Below are 22,359 nucleotides of genomic sequence, written 5' to 3'. Positions count from 1 at the left end.
CCCAATTAGAAGTTCCATTTTATCCCTTTCTAGAGAAAGCACCACTAATAACTAGGGGTAGTGGTTTGGCTTAGGCATCAGCAAGCCCCTTGTAGTATACTTGGGAAGATTACACCATGGTTGGTGTCCTCCTGGGATGTGAGAAGAACTAGCCTGGAAAGAATATGTTTTACCCCTTTTTTTAGTCACAGCTGCTTAGTTGCAATGTTGATAAAACAAATAATACACAAGAAGTGAATACAATCTTTGTGTATAATATATCTTTACAAAATCAAATGATCGATGCTTGCATTTTATTCCTTTTTAAAGAGGATATAAATGTTAATAGTAAAAAAGTAGATTGTAGAATATCAGACCTATTTATTACGATGAGTTTTTTATGGTTGATTTTATTTTCTGAAAACCATAAAAATATGAAGTGTAACATCATGCAAGAACACTGCCATGTAAATTTTCTATGAGACTCTCTTCTCACATCGTTGAATTTAATGGCTGCCAGAGTAGTTCTTATGAGATCTTCTTAAGTATCTTTTTGTTTCAGGCCAGTTATTCCATCTAATTTTTGCATTTTGTTATGTTTCAGAACAGTTGAGCATCACGTACCAAGAGTGACATCAGGTTAAAAAAAAACGCCAAGTTTGAATCTTTTCCTGCCTTAGCAGCAAGAAAAATGGAAAATTGATAATCAAAGGTAAAATTATCTCCTTTCTCATTATAATATATCCCTGCAGCTTCTCTTCAGCCATCCTATGTGAAACAATTTCTTTTTTTTTTTTTTGATAGCATGGTATATTTGAATATAAATATTTCTGGCTTATGATTTCGGACATATTAATAGGCTACTAAGCTTAAAATCAGTGATTTTTAATTCCCTAGTTGCCTGTACAGAGTCTGGACAGGATGTGTTTTGTATGTTTGATCTTCATTCTTGTTGTTAATCTGGAGTGGCACATCAGGCAGATCAATGCCATTTCTGTGACTGTGGACCAAAATTTTGTCCTTTAGGTTAAGCATGGAATTATGAAAGTAGATGACATAATATCAGCTTTTATTTTCTCTTAGAATGTTGTACAAATTTTAATTTATCAGTACAGACACGTTCAACATGATCTGCATGTGCTGAGAAAGGCTTTGGAAGCACTTGAGGTGAAGCTATGATCTCCACTCCTTTCATTTCATCATGTAGTTTGGGGAAGGAAAAAAAAAAGGGTCTTAATGATGTACAAATCAGAAACCCTACATACACGGTGTCAGATCAGAGGGGCACCAATATTGCTGAGTGCTTCAATAAACTGTCATCTTTGTTTGGGTCGCTTGAACGAGACAATAACTTGGACATGGTAGTTGATTGGGGAGCTGATCCCACAGATCCAGAGTTAGAGAACAGGGAAGTAAATCAGGGAAGAAGCAAAGACCAAATAAGGGTGGGGGAGGAGTCCATCACCATGGACCAGGGAAACTGGATTCCTCTGGGAGCTCCAAGAGGGTACGGGACCCTCCCAGAATTTCTACCTAAAGGATGTGTAGCAAGAGGTTCCTCTGCTGGCTTTTCCCCCTGGGTTGTGGATTGCTCTCAGGCACATTAATTCTCCCCCAGTTCTGGGCTGGGTTGGCACCACATGGGGCAGAAGGCAGAAAGACACTCAGTTGTCACTTGAGGTAGATGCTATAAAGGCAGCGAGGAGAACTGAGTTGGCACAGAATGGTCTGTCTCTGCAGCTATGGCTGAAATGAGAGGTGGGCCAAGGAGTTGTGATGCAGGGAACCAGAGGCATCTGTTACAGTTCCTTTTATTTTATTTTAAACCATAAAATAAATCACATTTTCCTCCCAAATAAATATCCCCAAGAGAAAAAATGTTTTGTATTTTAAAGACATTAAAGAGTTATATCCAGGGCCTGCCCGGTGGCTTAGTGGTTAAGTGTGCGCGCTCCGCTACTGGCGGCCCGGGTGCGGATCCCGGGCGTGCACCGACGCACCGCTTCTCCGGCCATGCTGAGGCCGCGTCCCACATACAGCAACTAGAAGGATGTGCAACTATGACATACAGCTATCTACTGGGGCTTTGGGGAAGAAAAAAAGGAGGAGGATTGGCAATAGATGTTAGCTCAGAGCCGGTCTTCCTCAGCAAAAAGAGGAGGATTAGCACGGATGTTAGCTTAGGGCTGATCTCCCTCACACAAATAAAAAGAGTTATATCCAAATGTCATAGAACCAGAGTGAACTCTATTTCAAAACTAACTTCTTCATCGATAAATTGTTCGTGTTCAGAGTGAGAAGTACATCTTGGTCCACATGTGCATTTGAGACATTATATAATAAGATTTGAAGTATGACCAAAATGTTGGAGTAGTTAGAGATAATATAACATTTTATTATATCTATACTTATTATTCACTGTATATTATTTTATATGCAAGAAGGTGTCTGTGGATACACAAAAACATAAAAACATAATTATTGTCTTTCCTATCTGGAAACAACCTGGTTACCAGTGTCACTATTTGTGTGAAAAACATGACAAATTAGGCATGTCCGAACATAATATTACATGGATGGTCGGAAGCAAAATAGATTTGACACATTAAAGTGAATCGGGGTTTTTTTGACATGAGAACCTTAAACAGATTAAAATAAAGTCAGGTAAATGCTTCGGTTGTATTGTGACCTAGAAGATCATATGTTCAGAGGAAGAATGTAATTGGTGAGCTCTATAAGGAGCAGCTATTAAAACAAACAAACAAAAAACAAACAACAAACATTTAAACATTAAAGAATGTGCATTCCCATCAAAGTCCTAGTAAAGGAAATGAAAATGCAGAGGAAAAGGCGAAAGGGCAGCAGAGAGAGGTATGGCAGGGAAACCAGAGCAGTAGTGGCTGATAGCAAGACGCAAGTACTGAAGAGGAGACAGAATCGAACTATGGGATGGAGAGAATCCCGTGACAGTGGAAAGTATCTCTTAGAACCAACCACATCCTGAACACAGAATGCAAACTGAGTGAATGGTCCCAGTTAATTTGAGGTGTGACAAATTCCTGAATCATCAAGGAAGGATTAATGACTGTGTCTTCTCACCTAAACAATGCAATCACCTTTCTATGGTCTCATTCGCCTCCAAAGCCTTCCTAAATAAAAATTCTGATCCTATCTGCTCGTTGCTCAGAAAATATTCTCTGATTTACCAATCATCATTGTCCAAACTTCTTAACCAAACATTTAAAACCTGCCACTCTAAGTTTTCAGACTTATTCCTTGACTTCACTCACCAGTGGTCTAGACCACTGTCTAGTAGTGAAAATTCTGTGATTTGTATCAAATCCTCCAAGTGATTTTGATGCATTTTGGTTCTCAAACATAGATTCGTCTGGGACGAGGCCCAAGAATTTGCATTTCTAACTAATTACCAGGTGATGCTGATGCTGTTGGTCCGGAGACCTTACTTTGAGAACCACTATGTAAAACAAATGATCCAGGCTGGCACTCCAATTTCTACATTGCAGCTTGAGTCAAAGACTGCAATAAAAGGGCTCACTTGCCAACATCACCATTGTGGAGAGGTGCCCTAGTTTAAGAAGAGGGTCTGAGTCTTCTGGTCAGACACCATCGTAATATCATAAAATCCCCAACAATAAGGTTTTTGATACATTTTATATCCCTTGATGTGTTATAGACTTTGTAGACCCGTAAGTATTTGTTGGATGGATGGTTGGATGGAAGGACAGACAGACGGACAGACAGATGGACAAGTCTGGCAACCAAGGGCTGGTTTCAGCAAGAAACTTAATGCTTTGCAAAGAAACTGCTCTGGCATATGCCATTAGGGAAAGACTAATTTCCTTCACATGAAAACTTCCTTATTGTATAAGACCATACTGATATATTATAAGACATTTTCTTAGGTGGAATAACTATGTATTCAGAGCCTGAGTGTCTGGGTATCAATAGTATTGTGCTCTTTAATAAGCAGAGTCTTTCACAAAAGACTTTTTGCTATTTGATTGAGTACAATGGGGGAAATGTCATTTATATCAAGACAAATTGTACATTTTACTTTGTAAAAGAGCCACTGGGTGTGTGAAACCAGGAAATCACATCTATTTAATAAATTCCTTTGCAAATGTCCCTTCCTTGAGTTTAAATTTTGCAGCTGCAGCATAATTTGAATGTTTATTCACATTTAGGACAATTGTGCTTTCTGGTTTTTTGCTTTCTTGCATTCAAATGTGTTCGTGTATCAATGTTCCACATTTTCTCTCTGCATCTTTTATCTGCATATGTCATCTCGTGATTGGCTTGATAAATTTATCCTACTTTTCTTGCTAAAATAACTGTTCCTGCTGTCTGTTTTCTGCCTACTCTTTGATTTATTCCAGAAATTGGGCTCAATGCCTACTTTTAGAGCTCAGTATGAAATTTATTCTGTATGTTTTTGTTTATTTATTTATTTATTATTATTATTATTTTTTGTGAGGAGATCAGCCCTGTGCTAACATCTGCCAATCCTCCTCTTTTTTTGCTGAGGAAGACTGGCCCTGGGCTAACATCCATGCCCATCTTCCTCCACATTATATGGGACGCCGCCAGAGCATGGCCCGCCAAGCAGTGCATTGGTGCGCGCCCGGGATCCGAATCGGCAAACCCCAGGCCACCCCAGTGGAGCACGCGCACTTAACCGCTTGCGCCACTGGGCTGGCCCCTCTGTATGTTTTTAAACGAACTTCTCACATATTTTTTCTATTGTGTTCTATAGTGGCATCAACTTCAAAATGCACCCTTGAAAAAGCCTCTTATAATTATGTATTAGCATAAATAGTAATGATGATAACATGAATCCTGAAAATTTATTTTTGAAAATTTATTTCATAATTTACTTTACCAGTATAAAATTAAAATTTTTGTCATGTTCCTTTTAAAGGAACAGTCCTGGTTCCAACTTTGTTATTACCTTGATGTAGATTCTTGGCTGAGTCCTTAGGCCTCAGTTACCTCCATTATAAAAAGAAGGATCTAGGATAAATATCTCCAGGGATTCATTTCAGTGCTTTATCTTGCAATCTCAGAATGCATATCATATGAAATGCTACTTAAAATCAGGCACGAAAGTATGAGTGAGTCAGTCAATCAACTAATGGCATATATTTGATGGTAAAGTTGAAAGAGCAGGGTTTTGGATACAGAAAGATCTGACTACAAAACCTAGCTCTTTCACTATTAACAGTGTGAGCTTGGAGAATTTACTGAACCACTCTGTGTACCTTAGTATGTTCATCTGTAAAATAGAGGTAGCGTTATTATTACGTGCAAGGTTGCTTTAAAGACTAGGCATAATCTAAAAAATATCTAGCATTTATATGCTAAATGTATGTAGCTCTAAAGCCCTGTGCAGGCCTCTAAGCTGACCACAGCCCAGACTATGGTTTTAGTGATAATGGAGATTACATTCTTCTTTTCCAATATAATGCTACAAGGCTTAGAAATTTTTATTTGTGACTCTAAAAGATGAATACCATTTGGAAAATGTATCCATAATTTAATCATCTGAAACTGGCAAGACTAATGGGAAAATTCAACAGAGTTTTTCAGGTGGACAGGATATCTGGTTCTCTACATTGCAAATAATTACACATAGCAAGCAAGGCCCTTTTCATAGAGTGACTCCTTCTGTGTCAAAGCATAAAGTTTGCAAATTGCATTCTCTCCTCTGTCTTGTTATCTACTCACAGTTTGGGCACAAATTAAAATAAAGATTCTGAGCCAGCCCTGATGGCCTAGCAGTTAAAGTTTGGTGCGCTCCACTTTGGTGGCCCGGGTTCAGTTCCCGGGTGTGGAACCACACTACTTGTGTGTCAGTAGCCATGCTGTGGCAGCGGCTCACATAGAAGAACCAGAAGAACTTACAACTGTTCACAACTCTGTACTGGGGCTTTGCGGAGGGAAAAGGAAGAAAAAAGGAAGAAGATTGGCAACAGATGTTAGCTTAGGGCAAATCTTCCCCTGCAAAAAAATAAATAAATAAAGATTCTTCAGGACATAGATTTAGTCTGAGTAAATGCTTGTACACTCTTGATTTATATATGATTCCAATAAGTTCAAAGGTATTCCTTTGTTTTTTCTTTCTTGTCCTCTAAAACATTATTTTTATAGCCAATTTGCCTAATGCAACTTTATACCCAGAGGGAAAAGAAATAAAATTTTGGTCAAGAGATGATTCATTTACTACAAAATTCATGCAAATATTGAATATTTGTCAGCTCTTTTTATGTGTTTTTGAGGTTTAATTGTCACTTTGATATTGGTTAACCTCAGTACTTCCCTAACAGAAATTCAGAGCTGCCTACTTAATGGGAGTAGACCAATAAAGTTTTGGTGGAATATTTCATCAATCTTAGCAGAAGATTTAATCATGTTGGGTTTTTTTCTATTTCAATATTCTATAAATCCTCTGTAAGTTAATATGTTTTGAGATATAGCTTACTGTTTTACTCTTCTATACTTTTTATGTCAGAAATCATTTAGGAGCTAAGAACTACTGGTGCTATTTGAGTACCTTGATTATTTCAGACATCTGCAAGATAACTAAAATCTAATTGTAGAATGCTGTGTTTATTTGTCATGTTGCAGAGACATATCACTGTCAAGATGAAAATCACATTGATGAGGCTCTTTCAAGCCTTAGGAGATATATGTATATGTACACACACAACACGCATATATAGCGCATGGTGGTGGTAGTGGTGGTGGTGATGGTGGCAATATTGCTTACTTAGACAACCCAGTCCTTCACAGTAGTATAGTTATTTCTAAATAGACCAATTATTACTGAAATTGGCATTTTCAGTGAAATCACCTGTTAAGTACTCTCTGAAAGAAACATAAATATTCTTTGTGGTATGATAGAATAATTTCTTTATAAAGCAGAGTAGAGTAGAGTTTATTACAACTCACGTTTTTTAGTATTTGTTGACACTGTAAGAATACCCAAGGACAAGATTTACTATGTGGTAAAAAGATGCAGTTTGATGAGAATTATAAAAAAACAAAAGAAAAGGAGGAAAGGCATGTTGGCCAAGTTTATTTCATTCTTGCTGTATTCTCATCATGTGCTAGAAGTTGTCACCTAAAATATCTTATCTATTTAAAAGCTAAGTTTAGGGAAAAGATGATACCATTTTAAACAGCCTGCATTAGTGGTGAGATTCCTTTACTCTTCCAATATAATCCTGGAATTATAAATCACATAAGGTACAAATTTGACAAAATAATTGTGATACACAATGGCAGTTCCAATATTTGAGCCCTTTGTTGGTATTTATTTATGATTAAAAACCAAGGTATGTGCCAGTGTAAGGGAGGCATAATTTTATATCTGTCCTCTCAGGGTTTTTGGTTGGGCCTGAGAATTAAATTGACGTAAGACAGATTAACAGGATAAAAGCACACGTTTATTAAATATAAGTTTAACATGATATGGGAGCCTTCATAAAGAAATGAAGACCTAAAGAAGTGGCAAAACCCAAATGTTTTATACCAGGTTTAACAAAGAGAGGCAATTTGGAAACATAACTGAAATATATTGGGAGGCTAAAGGAAGAGAAGAATTCTTTTAACAAGGTCTGTTTGTACGGAATTCTCTCAGCCTCCACTCCCTGCCTCTGCTGGTAAGAAAATTTCTTTCCTCCTTGTACAGGGAGGATGTCTTTCATATAGGAGTTTTGTCTCCTGCTTTTAGGAAGCAAAGGGGAGGTCAGAGTGCAGAACGCTCTTCTTACACCTGCTGTTTTTCAAGCACCTTGGCTCAAAATAATCCTTACGCCAAAGTGGCATATTTTGGAGTGGTGTATTCTGCCACTCTTCACAGGCATTGTTTTAAGCACTTTACCTCACTTAATCTTTACTATAACCTATAAGAAAATGTTATACAACTACAGGGAGAAATCGATAAGTCCACAGTCATAGTAACTGGTTTCAAGATATTTTTCTCAATAATAGAGGAAGCTCACAGAAAGTTTGTTGACGATATAGAGGATATGAACAACAGACTAACAAACTTCATTTAGTGGTCATATATAGACTTCTTCATTCAATAGTTGGAGAATACCAATTCTTCTCAAGTGTGTGTATAATATTTTTAAATTATGTGCTAAGCCATAAATCAAGTCTGAAATGTACTCTCCATTTCGCAGATGAAGAAACTGAGGAATGGAGAAACTAAATAACTTTCAAAGAACACAGAGCTAGTATGTGGCAGAGCAGGGCACAAACCCAGATGATCTGCCTTCAGAGCCACTGGACTACTGCATTATCTGTCCATACTGATTGTCAAAGAAGAGACCTGGAGATTAAGCTCAATTTATTAAATTATATTTTGAAGCAAGAATGTTGTCAATTTTAACCAATTGGAGTGTCATATGACCTACGAAGCTAGACTTAGAAGAAAACAATTCAAACCATAAATTCAAAGTAGATTTAAACAATTGCTAAATGTTTTAACTAGTAAGAGCAAAACAAAAATGACATAGTTTGAGTTATTACTTTAATTTAATTCCCTTTAGTAAATCATACCTGAATTATCGATCATGTTTAGGACCTACTTATTAAATATGAAGACAGCCACCGGTGTTTCACGGTCACATCAAACTCATTATTTCCAAAACTGAGCTCATAAACGCCTCCTCCCAGCTGTTCCTCCCTCCTCTGCTGTTCTCTGTCCCCATCTATGTCACCACTACCCACACACCCAGTTGCTTAAATTAGAAACCTGAGAGTTATCTATGAAATCTCTTTGACCGCCATCTTTGGTAAATTTGAATGAATTTGTTGAATGAAGTTCCATATTACCCATCTAATGTTTTAATGCCTGTCTAGTCAGACGATTACAGTCAGACAGAGTGTGGAGATCAGACATTATGCTCTGCTGATGTTTTCTAATGTGTTTTGGTTTCTGGCCGCATTATTCAATTCCTATGTATAGTTTTGTTTTATTTTTTGTGTTAAGTGTAAATACATTCATGGAAGATCCACTATAGAATGGCTGAGATGTTTTCTCTTCTCCAAGAAGCTATTGTACATGTTGACAAATACAGCGTATTGCCTTTGACACACACACACTCTCAGCAGTGTTGCCCTCTTTAATTATGTCCCCTGGGAAAAAATAAGTTTCTTGGCAAGGCAGCTTTCCTCATCAAAGACTTCCTGGGTCTTAAGTAATAAGAAACTCAAATGTTTCAAAGTGAAACTTACAATGGAGTTTAACTGGGCATATATTTTAATCTATTTTGGGGATCAAGAAACTCTAAATATTACACTTAAAATATTTCATGAGGGATACAATGAAGGTTTCATGCATTTTGATCCATTTTTATTTAAGAGAAGCTACTGGTAAATAATGTATCCATTGGTATTAAAAGCTGAATAATTTATCTCTTCCTTGACCTTTAAATTACTGCTTCTTCCCTGATAATTTTATTATCATTGTTTTTCACTCGAACCTATTTCTAGGTATGGAAAATTTTGCATAGTTAGAGTGTGGAGGAAGGTGCCTTGGGCAGGTAAACTGCAGGCCTGAGTTCCAATAGGATTTTAACAGTAAGTGCCCCTCACCCCCACCCCAGGGAGACAGTTAATAGAAAAAGAGAAGAATTATGGATTGAGCTCTAGGGAAGGCCCCATTTAGGAGGCAGGAGAGGAAGAAGGAATTAGCTGGGAAGTTCAAAGAAAATCAGAGCTGGGCAGTAGTTAAAGTGGTTAAAAACAGATTTTATTCAGGACTATTGCAGTAGGGAAAAAAGAAAACTTAGTAGAGAACTGGGTTCAATTTGAAATACACCATGGACAAGTAGGAATTTATAGCCAAGGAGCAGGGTAGGGGTCAGTGGATGGAAATTACTAAGAGGAAACATCGGGAGTAAGAGCATTCTAGTTAAATAGACCCAATAGGATTCTTGCTGAAGGCAGACCAGGGTGATCAGATACCAAGAGTAGGGGGTGAAGAATTTAATCAGATATCAAGGGTTATTGAGGGTGAGGGTTCTCTCTAAACTGACATAGCAAGATTCTTGCTACAACTGGGCAATGCAGGCCCGGCAGGGACTGACGCTGAGCCTAAGGTGGACATCTGGAGGGCTCAGAGGAGCCTGACTAAAGTTAGTCAAGGAGAGTCTTTGTCAGAAGAATGCAAAGAGAGCCAGGAGAACAGGGGTGGTTTTTGTCATGAAGGCTAAAAAGACAGTTGCAGGATTCAGACTAGCAAACTTAACATGTCATGACGTAATTCTAAATTTATCAAATTCTTTCAAATATGGCATCTATTTTATGTTTGTATAGTTATAAGTTGTGAAATTCTAAATTCATTTATCCCATCTCATCTACCTGACTTTTCCATTTTTTTTTTAAATTGGACTACCATTGTCTCAATGTCAAAATCTTGAGGTCATGTTTGAATCTTCCCTCACTTAATTGCTTCTTATCCAGCCCCCTTAGGTCATGGGTATTTTTCCCCTGGTGCTTTCAAATCCCTCCCTTCCTAACAGCCTCCTCCATCCCCCTAGTTCAGGCCCTCACTGCCTCACCCCTCAGCTGCTGCAGTAGCACCCCTACCAATGTTGGTGCTTCATGCTGACCTCATTCCAAAATTCCATTTTGCAAGCCATTCTTAGCTTAACCTCCCCAAAATATCATTTCTGATATGTTTTTAATAGTTAGTGTTTGTTGACTCCTTATGTACCAGACGCTATGCTAACTGTACTATTTCATTTAATTCTTATAACCAATTTTAACTAGTAGGTGCTATTATTATTCCTACTTTGCCAATGAGAAAATTGACCTTTAGAGAGTTGGAATAACTCACTCAAGGTCACAGCAACTAAGTAGAAAAGTCTTTAGAGGCTCAAAACCTGAGCCTTGAACCGTTGTTGCATAGTACCTTCTGTGGCCATGAATAAAAGAGATGATGGTGACCAGATTCCGGGAGATACAGCTGGGTAAACTACAATTAGATTGTGAAAGATTCCATCAATCTCACCCAACGGACAAAAGTTTATTCAACATTTTTAAGCCGGGGATGGGGAGAAATACGTTCAGATGGTGAATGGATTAGAGGGATTAGAATCTGGGGAATGAATCTCTCCCCTTCAGGAGCCCTATCATGAGCCCTTGCCTTATCGCATGTGCTGTCTTCTTTGCATGGGATGTTCTCTGCCTCACAAACCTCCTTCTAGATGCTCCTTCAATGTCACCTTCCTGGGAGAGGAGTGTGTCTCTCCTCCATACCCTTATAGCCTCTACTCAAAGCACTTAGGGTGTTGAGAGCCTGTCATATTGCAGACCATTGTGCAGTGACTCACATTTGATTCTCTCCAAATCTGGTTGAGATGTTTCTACCCCCATTTCAAAGATGAGGAAAGTAGGTTCACAGAGTTTATGTGACTCATCTCCCTAGATTGTACTGAATCATTTTTGCATTACCAGTGCAAGTACCTAGTAAATGCTCAAAAAATGCGTAATGAGTACATCAATTACCCTTATCTGTTTATATATTTTATTAAAAAGATTTAAAACTCCTAGATCTAGACAGCAAGAATTATCTTTTCCATGCTTTTATATCCCTCATTATACCTAGCAAAGTGTATTGCACAGAGCAAATAAAAGTACTTCATTTATCTTAAGTATTCATTTATCTTAACAGATCTTCATCTTTTGTGATTTGTGTTTCATTTTGAATGCAAGATACTTTAGAGTAGGATTTTAAGTGAGTATTATTTTCCCAGAAATTAGTACAACACTAGGCTGTCTTGGAAGTCCATTTCTGCCCTAGAATTATATGATGTTTATATGCTAGATAACTATTGTACCTAGTAGAATGAAAATAAAGGTGGAATTAATATTATCAACTTTTATTGAAACTTCACATAGGTACTATGCCATTCACCTTACGGAAAATATATCATTTTATTCTTATAATATCCTATAGAGTAGGTATTATTTTTAGCCCCATTTTACCAATGAGCACAGAACATTAAGTAATTTCCCCAAGGTCACACAGCTAGTAAGTGGCAGAGCAGGAATTTGAACCAGGGCACCACGGCTCAAGAGTCTGTGTTCATTCACTCGATTAATAAGTATTTTTATACCCTAGTACACATTAGTCTTGATTTTACTCTCTAATAGGTGATCAATGAATGTATACTTAGTGATTATATGAGATCTAGTCAAGAGTATTCACTGACTGATGTATATAAGTAGAATTATTATTTAGTGGTGGTGAACTCATTTCAGTTAAAAAATGATTTGTCTAAAGCATCCATTTTTAGTTTTTAGATTTTACATGCTGTACCAATTCACCCTCAATTAAAGGAAAGCAATTGCAAAGTGACTAGGAAATAGTCAATTATTATTTGAGCTGCCAAGCTTCAGGAATTAGCATTCTAAAATTGGCAAAAATGTTAAGCCAGGAAAAAGAAGTCATAAAACACCATTTCAAATGCTTTTGAAATTCTGCCAGATATTAGTAATTGTATTATAATGTAAATTTGGAATCATAGAATTTTAGAGTTGGATGGGAACTTTGGGATCATCTGTGCCAACTTTCTACTTAATGCCAGAAGTGTTCACACATGTTTAAAAAAATCAGGCATTTGACAAAAGTTCCTCTAACACTTGTGTGGAGTCAATAGAAACAGTTGTTGGATTTTTTTTACACATATTATATAACTTTGTTGCCTATAGCTAGCAAAATATTAGAACATTTAGCCAATTTAGTCCAGCAGGGTCCCTTGTCTCTCTTTCCTGAGTCTTTCCCATGCCTACACCTGGCCCTTTGAGAAAAACCTTGCCAACCTCTGCTCTAAAGTTCTGCAGCTCTTTATATGCTTTATTTCTAAATCTCATTATTTCTCATTTCATTCATCAGGTGGAATAAAATGATTGTGACAAACTAAACAACATAAACACAAAGAGCCTCCACATGGTTTGACTTTCTTCCCATAATGTCTAATAAGTAATTGTTCTTTCTCCCTGTTCCCCACGCCCCACATGCACTTTTTCCTGAAGCTGATAAACTAGGCACAGTAATGGTCTTTCTTTCTGTGCAAAGTTTGAATGTCAACAATTGCCCTGGGATACAAATGATGTTGTCGCATAATTTGTATCCATTTCAGAAAAAATTTCAGAAAATTTCAGAAAAAAGACATAGTAATGTTGTTGATGATCATTTAAAGACATAATTTATAATCACATATATTTGTGACTGATTTTTTAATAGAATTAGATACCAACTGTCCCTTCTTCAGTAAATCCTTTTCCATGTGGTCCTTGCCTTCTCACCACCCTGTCTCATGATCCTTCCCACTGGCTACCTTCTCATCAACCAAGTAGGACAGTTTCCTTACAGGTTTTACAAAGGGCCAACTTGTTGCTACTCCTTCTGCCCAGACACCCTCTGGTCTTTTTCCTGCTTCCAAAGTCCTCCTTTAGATCTTTGTTCAAATATCATCTTCTTAGAGTAGCGTTCTCTGACAACCCGTTAAGCTCCTGTTTTTTGACATTCATGACACTCATCACAATGTGCAGTCCTCTCATTGTCCACATTCCTGTCATGTGTGTGTGCACATGTGTGCGGGAGTGGTACCTGTCCTCTCTACTAGAATGTAAACTTCATAGGGTCAGGGACTGAATCTGTCTTGTTCACCACTGCTTTTCTAGTCTCTAATATAGTTGGTGCTCAGTAAATATCGCATAAATGAATGTCCTGCAATTATAAGTGTTGAAATGGTAGGAGATATTAATGCACATTCAAATGTCATTGGGATCTTTACCCAATTTTGCTGATGCCATTTATGCATTCATTTACTAATTGGTCACTTATCACTGAATAATCATTATTCCTGGTACTGTCTGTGTACATACCTTCCTTTTCTTCTTCACTTGTGGTGATGTGGGTGTATTTGTATCAGTGATGCCTCTGGAATTTGCTTATTCAGAAAATTTGGGAAATAGGGAATAGTCATCTGTCTATATAACTGAGAAAGTTTTTTTAGGTTACATGGAACTTTGAGAACAGCCTGAAAGACCAATAGGGAGGGAAGCTGTTTGATGTTTTTGTAATGAAATCTTGTGGACTCTAATAGTTTAAATCACAGTGTTCGAGGTTTGGACATGGTAGAAAGGCAGTCAAATGACTGTATGATTAAGCTTTTCCAAGAAAATATGGTGAGGCATCTGTTTAACGTGGTTTGGACAGTGACCAGAATGTCCTATTCAAATATGTAATAAATAGTTCAGGATAGTACTGATTATGTTGTCTCATTAATTGTTGGAAATAGTTGTTTACCTGGTGGTTAAAACACTTTGAAATGTTATTTTATAAATTCTATCATTCCTTCCAATCGTATTTCAGAAAGAGGGATTATTTGCCTAAGGAATCGCACGCATTCATAGAATTATTGTAGACTGAGCCCCATAGTCCTAACACTCCTAAATAAGCCAATGCCAAAGTTGGCATGGAGTGGAATGCTCATCAGGTGGAGTGGTCAGAGGCAATTTAAAACAGTCCACAACTTCCCATCTGTCCTTCCTCACCTGTAAACCAGATGTCACAGGGCAGGCTGCATCGTTCCGTGTAGTCGTGGAGAACTGTGTGTCTACGAGAATGCAGATTGGCCTGTGAGGATGATGATGTGTGCCTGACAACTCTCATTCCAGGATGCACCACTAGTTCCCACCCTCCCCTTCATGATTAGGGAAAAGTGGAAGAGTTGCCCAGTGTGGCCTAATATGATTTTATAGAGCATATGAGAGACAGAATGCTGAGATGTTATTTATCGTAAGTGTTACTCCTTCTGTCAGCTGCATGCTTGCGCAACTCATAATATATGTATACAATACTTTAATCTAGAATGAAATCACCAGGTCTTCATGGGTTCCTCTTAAACATACAGAAACTTTTAAGTCTCTTCCTTCTTCATCTCCAAATATCATTGTTAGTTTTTCTTTCTATGGCACTTATCAAAGGGACATCTTTATTTCTGGTGCTGCACACAATGAGTAGTAAGTTAGCTATCACATTTCAGTAGCCCTTCTATTCTGATTTTATTAATTAGGTTTGGATAGCTCAATGGTGCTAAAGGATGGCCTTTGACTGCAAATGCCTCTCCCTCCCCTCCCCTACACCAAGCTAAGAAAATTCTGTAGGTTCTATAGGCTATTTAATTGTTCTGAATTTACCCCTAATTTATTCTAGAATACTGAGCACAACCTTTTGATGGGAAATTTGCAGGCATTTTGGGAAAACTGTAAGTAAAAAGACTTAATTTCCAGTTTTTCCCACCCTTAGCAATTCAGTTGAGTCATTGGAATACCATAATCTTCTGTGGCCCAAAATGTGATATTGAAAGTCAAGAGATCTTGCATTCGTTTCTAGTTTAATCACTGACTCTGCTTGACCTTGGACATATATTTTACCATCCATTTTAGTAAATGTGGCTGGCCTTGGAGGTTTTGTGAATTAGCTTGCATTTTTGCTGATATCATGCTCCATTTTCCTGCTTCTCCATGCCAATGTTATCTGTTAAGGATCTGCTTATCTTTATAAGGACTCAGCTAAGTCTATCCTTCCGTCTATCATGCCTTTCTTCTCCACTAATTTGAATAACATAAGGAGATAGATTGTAAAGCATTTAGAAAACAGAAAGTGACATTTAAATGGTAAGTAGTATAATCATATTTTCAGGTATGAAATCAGCAGTTGCGGGAGATAGATACATAATTGCCTCTAGTGACATAGAATGCTGTTACAGAACTTGGTGGTGTTCTTGGGAAAAGATTATATAGCTAACAAAGGAAGGAAAAGTCCTTTTAAAAATAAGGTTTATCTCAAAATGCTTTTGGAAAAAACTCAGTCTTGCTGTGAGTATTGTATTCAGTGATTTCTTTTGACAGTATAAATGATTTGATTTCTTTGTATAAAATGAACCTATTTTATACAGTCTTGAACTTTGTCAAATGAATTTTCTAGATGTGTTTCTTTTCACAGTGATCGGATGGTTTAAGTTAATGGAATAAGCCAGTAAATTACGTATGAAAATGTATCACAGCTTGTGCCCTACCTGGGATAGGTATCTTTAACACCTCCTATCTTTCAGGTCTTATTTTCAGAGGTCTTAATTTACTATCATGTTAGAAGAGAAATTAGCAATAAAATAGTATTTTAATATCTGTTTTCCCATTTTATAGTAAATATGTGATCCTCACAAATGTACTCAATTATGCTTTTCAGATAATACATTTTTTTCTGAAAAACCATTATCAAGTCGATTGCCAGTGAGTACACTAGTGCGGTAGTACTGATTTTCCTCCTTGATGTCAATTGACATCTTTTGTTTCATCAATGAATCAACTAAATAAATGCTTCCAAATATTTCCTCTTCTATCATTCCTCTGAATCTGGGATCTTCCTTATACTTACTTTTCCACCTCCCTCTTTTCCCTGTGGCTCTTCTCTATCCCGCCATTCCTGCAGTAGAATTTGACTAATGATTACAAGAAGGGTGTCACTAGTCAACACCCTGATATGTTGGGAAGAAGAAATTAAATAATGTTTTTTTCCGTTCGGACAAATATTTAGTCTTTTGAAAATGTATTATTGGCTGCTAATCTATTTTCTCAGCTATACAATACCACATCCTACTTTGCAAAGAGTGAAAGTAGGTAGGCACATGGCTTTGGAATAATCTTGAGGATATATGGTAGCCCATGTTGATGGTCAAAATCTCCACTTTGTTCATATGTTCGACTCAAGATGGCTTCTTCTAGTTCCTCTTCTGAAATGATATAATTTTCCTAGAAATTTCACCTGATATTACAGTATTCTGGGTCAAATGACTAGGAATAGAAAAGTGTTATTATGCAAATCTTTGTCTTTAAAGTGGAACCAAAACGCCACTGCTATAAATGTATGGGAAAAATCAAGTGAAGGAAATGCATCTTCTGCACATACTGTTGTGCTACCTTTTGCTATTTCTTGTAGGATATGCCCATTTTCCCTTGAGGGAAAAGACGTTTCATTAATCTGGGCCAGCTATCTGAAGAGGTTTTATCCTTTGTAGAGGTTGCCTTTGAAAAGTTTCTTTGATATCTGTATATTTGGGTTTCTGTGATTTAAAAATAAAAAATCTTTCAGCACCACATGTAACCACTGCTAGAGTAATGGGGTTGCTGCTGTGAGGTTGCACAACAGACTTGGGGTAGGTCAGGGAAAAAGTCATTTTATGGTTTTAAGCAGCTTATATATCCTTAAAAGGATCTTCCAAGAAGAAAGGCATCCCTATTTTTTTAGAACTATAAATGCATGGCTAAAATATACAGATACATATAAATATACTGTGTATTTACACTGTGTGTATATATATTTTTATATATATACATATATATGTATTTGTGTGGGTGTATATATGCATATACACACACATACATATATGACATTTGGACAACTATATAATCAAAACAAATAGGTATGGGGATGTTTAAAAATATGCTATGCAATTACTTTAAACTATGCCTTTGTTCATGGTATTTAACAGGTTAATCCTGGGCTGGTTCTTTTTGGAGCTTTGTATTGTACAGAGAGATGTGATCGTAGAAGTTGTCCCTTTGCAATTGTGAGCAAATGAGTTTGTGCACAGCTGAGATTCCTGTTGCAATCTCTGCACTTAAGGGCAGTACAAAGTCAGCTCAGAGACAAGGTATTTAATAATTGTAGAGAGATTCGCTATATCCATCTTTGCAGTAGGTTTTATTTATTTTTTAATGTGACCCCCCCCACCCCCACCCATGAGAGGCTTCACTTAAAAAGAGCTACAGCTGTGTCCCTGCTCTGCGCATGTTATCTTGGCCAGGTGCTTCTAATTGCACGCTTCCAGCTAGAAGCCTGAGCCCAGCTGTGCTGGGATTGATTCCTGCCACACAGGAAACCCAAGAGAGAGGCTGAACTAGGTCAGAAACTGCCTCACTCATCAGGTTTCACTGACTCTGGCTTGTGCCCTTATTTCCGTGTTTGCTGCTGCCTTGTCGCTTGGTCTCTGTGGGTCCCTGAGCTTGTGGCTTCAGTCACTCTGTCCTTGTAGAGGTTGTAGCATCCGCTTGTGGACCCAGCTCCATGCTCTGACTTTGGAACAAGTTCTTGGCTTCAGAGAAAGACATCAGGAGCAATAAATCTCTGGCCAAGAAACAAGTCACTCTGTATCTAGTCTCACTGTTTTGTCAACTTGAATCTAGTTTCTTCAGTGTCCCTCAGTTTCCCCTGTGGTTAGAGTTCATACTCTGGTATCCTCGATTCTTTTTTTTCTCCCCAGAGTCCACAGCCCAGCCTTTCTGGGGTTACCACACTTCCCTGGCCCTGTCTGTGATCCCTGTAAACCTGCCCCTTGAATCTCTACTATTTCAGCCCTATTTCTGCACAGCTAAATACGGAGTCTGGGTCTTTTGCCAATCTTGTTTGGGTCTCTGCAATCCATTGCAACACAATTTGAGATCAGCCTGTTGTCCCTAATGACTGGATGGCTCCTTTCCTTTCTCTGGTCAATTGCTCTGTGTCTGTTATGGCTCAGCTCAGGCATGAATTCTCCATGAAGCCTTCTCTGGCCTCCTCCTGCACCCCACACCCCCGCTGCTATGCTGGGCTAGATGGTCTTTCACTGTGCTCTCCTGATGGCCTGTGCATATTTCAAACATGTGCATTGATTTTTATTATAACTATCCATTTACATATCTTTCACCTCCCCCCCAACCCCCCCTCCCTTCCCCCTCTGTGTGTCTCCTGGTGCCTGGTGTAAGTATGTGCTCTTTAAGTGTTTCTTGAGTGAATGAATGAATCTTCAGCCATGTGTTCCTATGTGCTAAATCTACATACAATAACTGACCCTTTGCGTTGCTCCTATATATTGACCTCCAAGCTTCATCCAACTATCACTAGCCTTTCCTGGCCATGATCTGTACCTAAGCATGACATTTAAACACCAAACTAGACCACATGCTTTCTTGCCTGGTGCCCTATGACCTGATTCCTCTGTACCTTGTCTTGCCCATTAACTCTGGCTAGTGGTGGATGGTCTCCAAGAAGGTCCATTGAAGTTTGTACTAGCTGTTGACAATGACTAAAAGCCTGGGACAAATGCTTTCTCTGTCTCAGGCTGGGGAAATAATCCATATCATGATAATGTGATTCTCATGAGCTCTGAACCCTTGAAAGAACGTGCCAAGCACTCAACATTCTTCCTTAATGGGAAAATAAAAAATACTGAATTAATCACCTTTAACACCTTTAATGGTGATTAACAAAATAAAATATTTTATGGTGAAGGTCAGTAAACTCAAGACTATTATTTCAAAGTGAGTGGATGGCTTCACCTGAGACCCAAGCTCTGCCTGGGGTCAAAGGCTGTTTTGGACCGTGTGAGAGAGGCCCTGCTCTGTCATTGTTTCTAGAGCTGGGGCCCAAAATGCCAGAGATCTTCCTTTCCTCAACCACACCAAAATTCTAAATTCTAAGCTATTTATAGTTGGTGAGAGATATGACTACTTTTAGAGACAGTATTCAAATATTTTTCCCAATAATATTACATTCTGATAGTATTCATTTTGGGGACAAAATCAACCCACACTTAGTCATCAGAAATCTGCCTTGTAAACAGCATTCTGTTGGGATTCTGCCCGAAATCTCAATGAGAAGAAACGAGCTTAAATTAAGACACCGAGGAAGGAGAGGGTAACCTTCACTTTTCGTATTCGCAGAGCAGTGGCTGACGAGGTTCCACTGTGGCACCCAGAAGTCCTGGGTCATAATCTGTTCAGTCAGTGGTTCCAGTTACTTCCTTTGAGATTAAAGAATAGATCAGCATTTCCAAGTGCTCTGCCCATCTGGGTACTTAGGATCATTTGGTGATATTAGGTAAGATTTACTTAAGATTATCAGTTTTGATATGTTCTTGCCAGAACATTTTTTCTCTCCCACAGTCTAAGTATATTCCACCATCTTTTCTTCAGTCCATTTCAGGGATTCTGCTCTTGCTGTTTCCTCTGCCTGGAATGTTCTCACAGTCAATTCCTTCTCACTCTCAGGTCTCACTGTATGTCTTAAAGAAAACCTTCCCTAATGGCCCTAACTAGTCTTCACCCCATCTCACCCCACCCCTGCTATAGACACATTCTATCACGTCAACCTGTTTACTTCTTTCATAACATTTATAATAATCTGAAATCATCCTGTGTCTACTTGTTAACTGTTTGCACCACCTCCAACCATTGCCATTAGAATGTGAGTGTTAAGAATGGGGAGTTTTTACCTTGTTCTCTGCTGTATCCCTATTTTCTATCAAAGTGCCCGGCCTATTGTAGGCATTCAATATGTATTTATTGAATGAATAAAAGAAAGAAAAATAAAGGGGGGTGAGGTAAGAGAAAGAGAGAGAGACACACACAGAGACAGACAGAGCAAAGAAAGTAATGAAGAAAGGAGGAAAGGAAGGCAGTCATTATGAACGATTTGTTTTCATGGTTGAGTACTTGAAATTTGGAAGAAAAGGAACCTGTGGAAATGGTGGCCAACGACTCTACCATTTTTGGATCTCTTCTTTTGTCAGGAGAATTCTTCAGACCTCCCTAGCTACTTTGAGCACAGATCTCATTCTTTCAATCATTGCTCAACTGCCACTGCAGATTTTATAATTACCAGTTATCTCTCAGTGATTTACGTCAAGATTAAGCTGTGGACAATGGTTATGAAAAGTCAAGGGTGATGTGCAATTCACCCTTGCGTGTTGGCTTTCTGTCATGACGGGGACTACACGCGGAACCCGTGTGGTCTGATTGTTCCCTTTGCAGCTTCAGCCTTTCCACTAGTTGGTGACGCCATCGGATGACCTGTAACAGTTTAATTGGGTGCTCTGATATATTTAGTCGCAGCTCACTGCTCCTTCTAAAAATTGCTAACATAGTCGGAACAACTAGGGGCTTAATTTTATGGGTGTTTTTCAAACAAGAGATGGTTTTAAAGGTCTCTTAATAAATATCACTGTAATTAATCTTCATTAGTTGTCAGTCATGATAAATATTCATTTTCAAAATAGTGATTGTGTTTAAGAGAATCCTTCAGTTAAATGATGAACTGTCATTCAGCACATTCCTTTTTATTAATTCAGCCAGCCCCCTCTGCTGTTAAAAGGTTTTTTTTTTTTTCATTTTCAATAGCTTTTTTACCTCCAACAAATACTTAAAATTCAGTCATTGTATCAAATAAAGAATCGGTGTATATGTCAAATAATTTCACCAGTGAGAATATTTATATATCCAAATGATATCTCATTTCATAGGAAATCCTATCAAAAGCAAAAGTTTCACCACATTATTAATGAATTAAAATATGGACAGAGAAAATTTCCCATTTAATAATGATCCAAATCTTTGTGGGTAGATAAGCTACTCATCAAGACAGAAAATAAACAGAATTTTTAAAAAGAGTACTTCTAATTAAAACAGTGAGCTTTGGGAGGTGGGAACCCTGGATTCTAGTCTAATTCTGCCACCTGTGTGCTCTTAGGTAATTATCCTCACTGTGTGTCCATATTCCAGCCACTTTCCAGTGAGTATAAAAAGTGCTATTATAATTTCAATAGCATTGTGAAACAGTAAAATGCTATTGAAATGTAAACCAATTTGAGAGGGTATAAGCTCTTCACTTTGTCCTATAATGCACTAATTATTGGTGGCACTATCATTTAAAATACTGAGATAAAGTTATATTGGTATATAAAACATGTATAAAAGTAATAGAAGATACTATTGTTGTCATGAAAAAATATGTCATCCAAAAGAAGGGGTCATTGTTTGTATCTGCGTTATTTATAATGCAATGGCAAAGATGAATTTCAGAAGGAGGAGTGAGGATCACTGTGGATTCTCTCTGCAACAAACAGTCATTTAACGGGATAAAAGTATTTTTTTTAAATCATCATTGAAAGAGAATTGTCCTAAGGACATATAGCAAATAGAGAAATACTCAAGAAAAGGAGAAAATCTACTATATCTCCTTAAGGCAAGAGTCTGTAGCGTTTGAGCTATGACCCCACCTCCCACTCCAAGTTCCATTTTAGGAAAACTGCTCAAGAAGCTCTAATCTAGGCAGGTGTGACCAAGAAGATGGGCCTCCTTCTTTCCCCAGCAACCAGTCTGGGGCCATAGGTTTACTCTGGGAGGGATGGGCTGCTAACATTCTCATTTCTTCCAGCACCATTTTACAAAAGTTCTATTCCAGGTGTGACTAAGAGGCCCCGGACTCCTTTCCTCCACCTATCCCTGTTTGTAGGACAG

General features: G+C 37.9%; 1 protein-coding gene across 5 annotated transcripts in view; it reads left to right on the top strand.

Annotated features, from left to right (window-relative positions):
• The window catches only part of DLGAP1 (DLG associated protein 1), an 853,945-nt gene that overhangs the window by 296,428 nt on the left and 535,158 nt on the right, over positions 1-22,359 (top strand). For 4 of the 5 annotated variants that reach the window (XM_087439065.1, XM_087439062.1, XM_087439063.1 and 1 more), the window contains one exon: positions 584-691. The gene's annotated coding sequence lies outside the window, so the exon portion shown is untranslated. The remainder of the gene's footprint in view (positions 1-583; positions 692-22,359) is intronic. The other variant, XM_087439064.1, reaches the window with a different exon arrangement.

Source organism: Ceratotherium simum, chromosome 14 (genome assembly GCF_057802395.1).
Source record: "Ceratotherium simum simum isolate JZ-2026a chromosome 14, ASM5780239v1, whole genome shotgun sequence".
Taxonomy (NCBI): Eukaryota; Metazoa; Chordata; class Mammalia; order Perissodactyla; family Rhinocerotidae; genus Ceratotherium; species Ceratotherium simum.
This window is presented reverse-complemented; position numbering and strand designations above follow the sequence as displayed.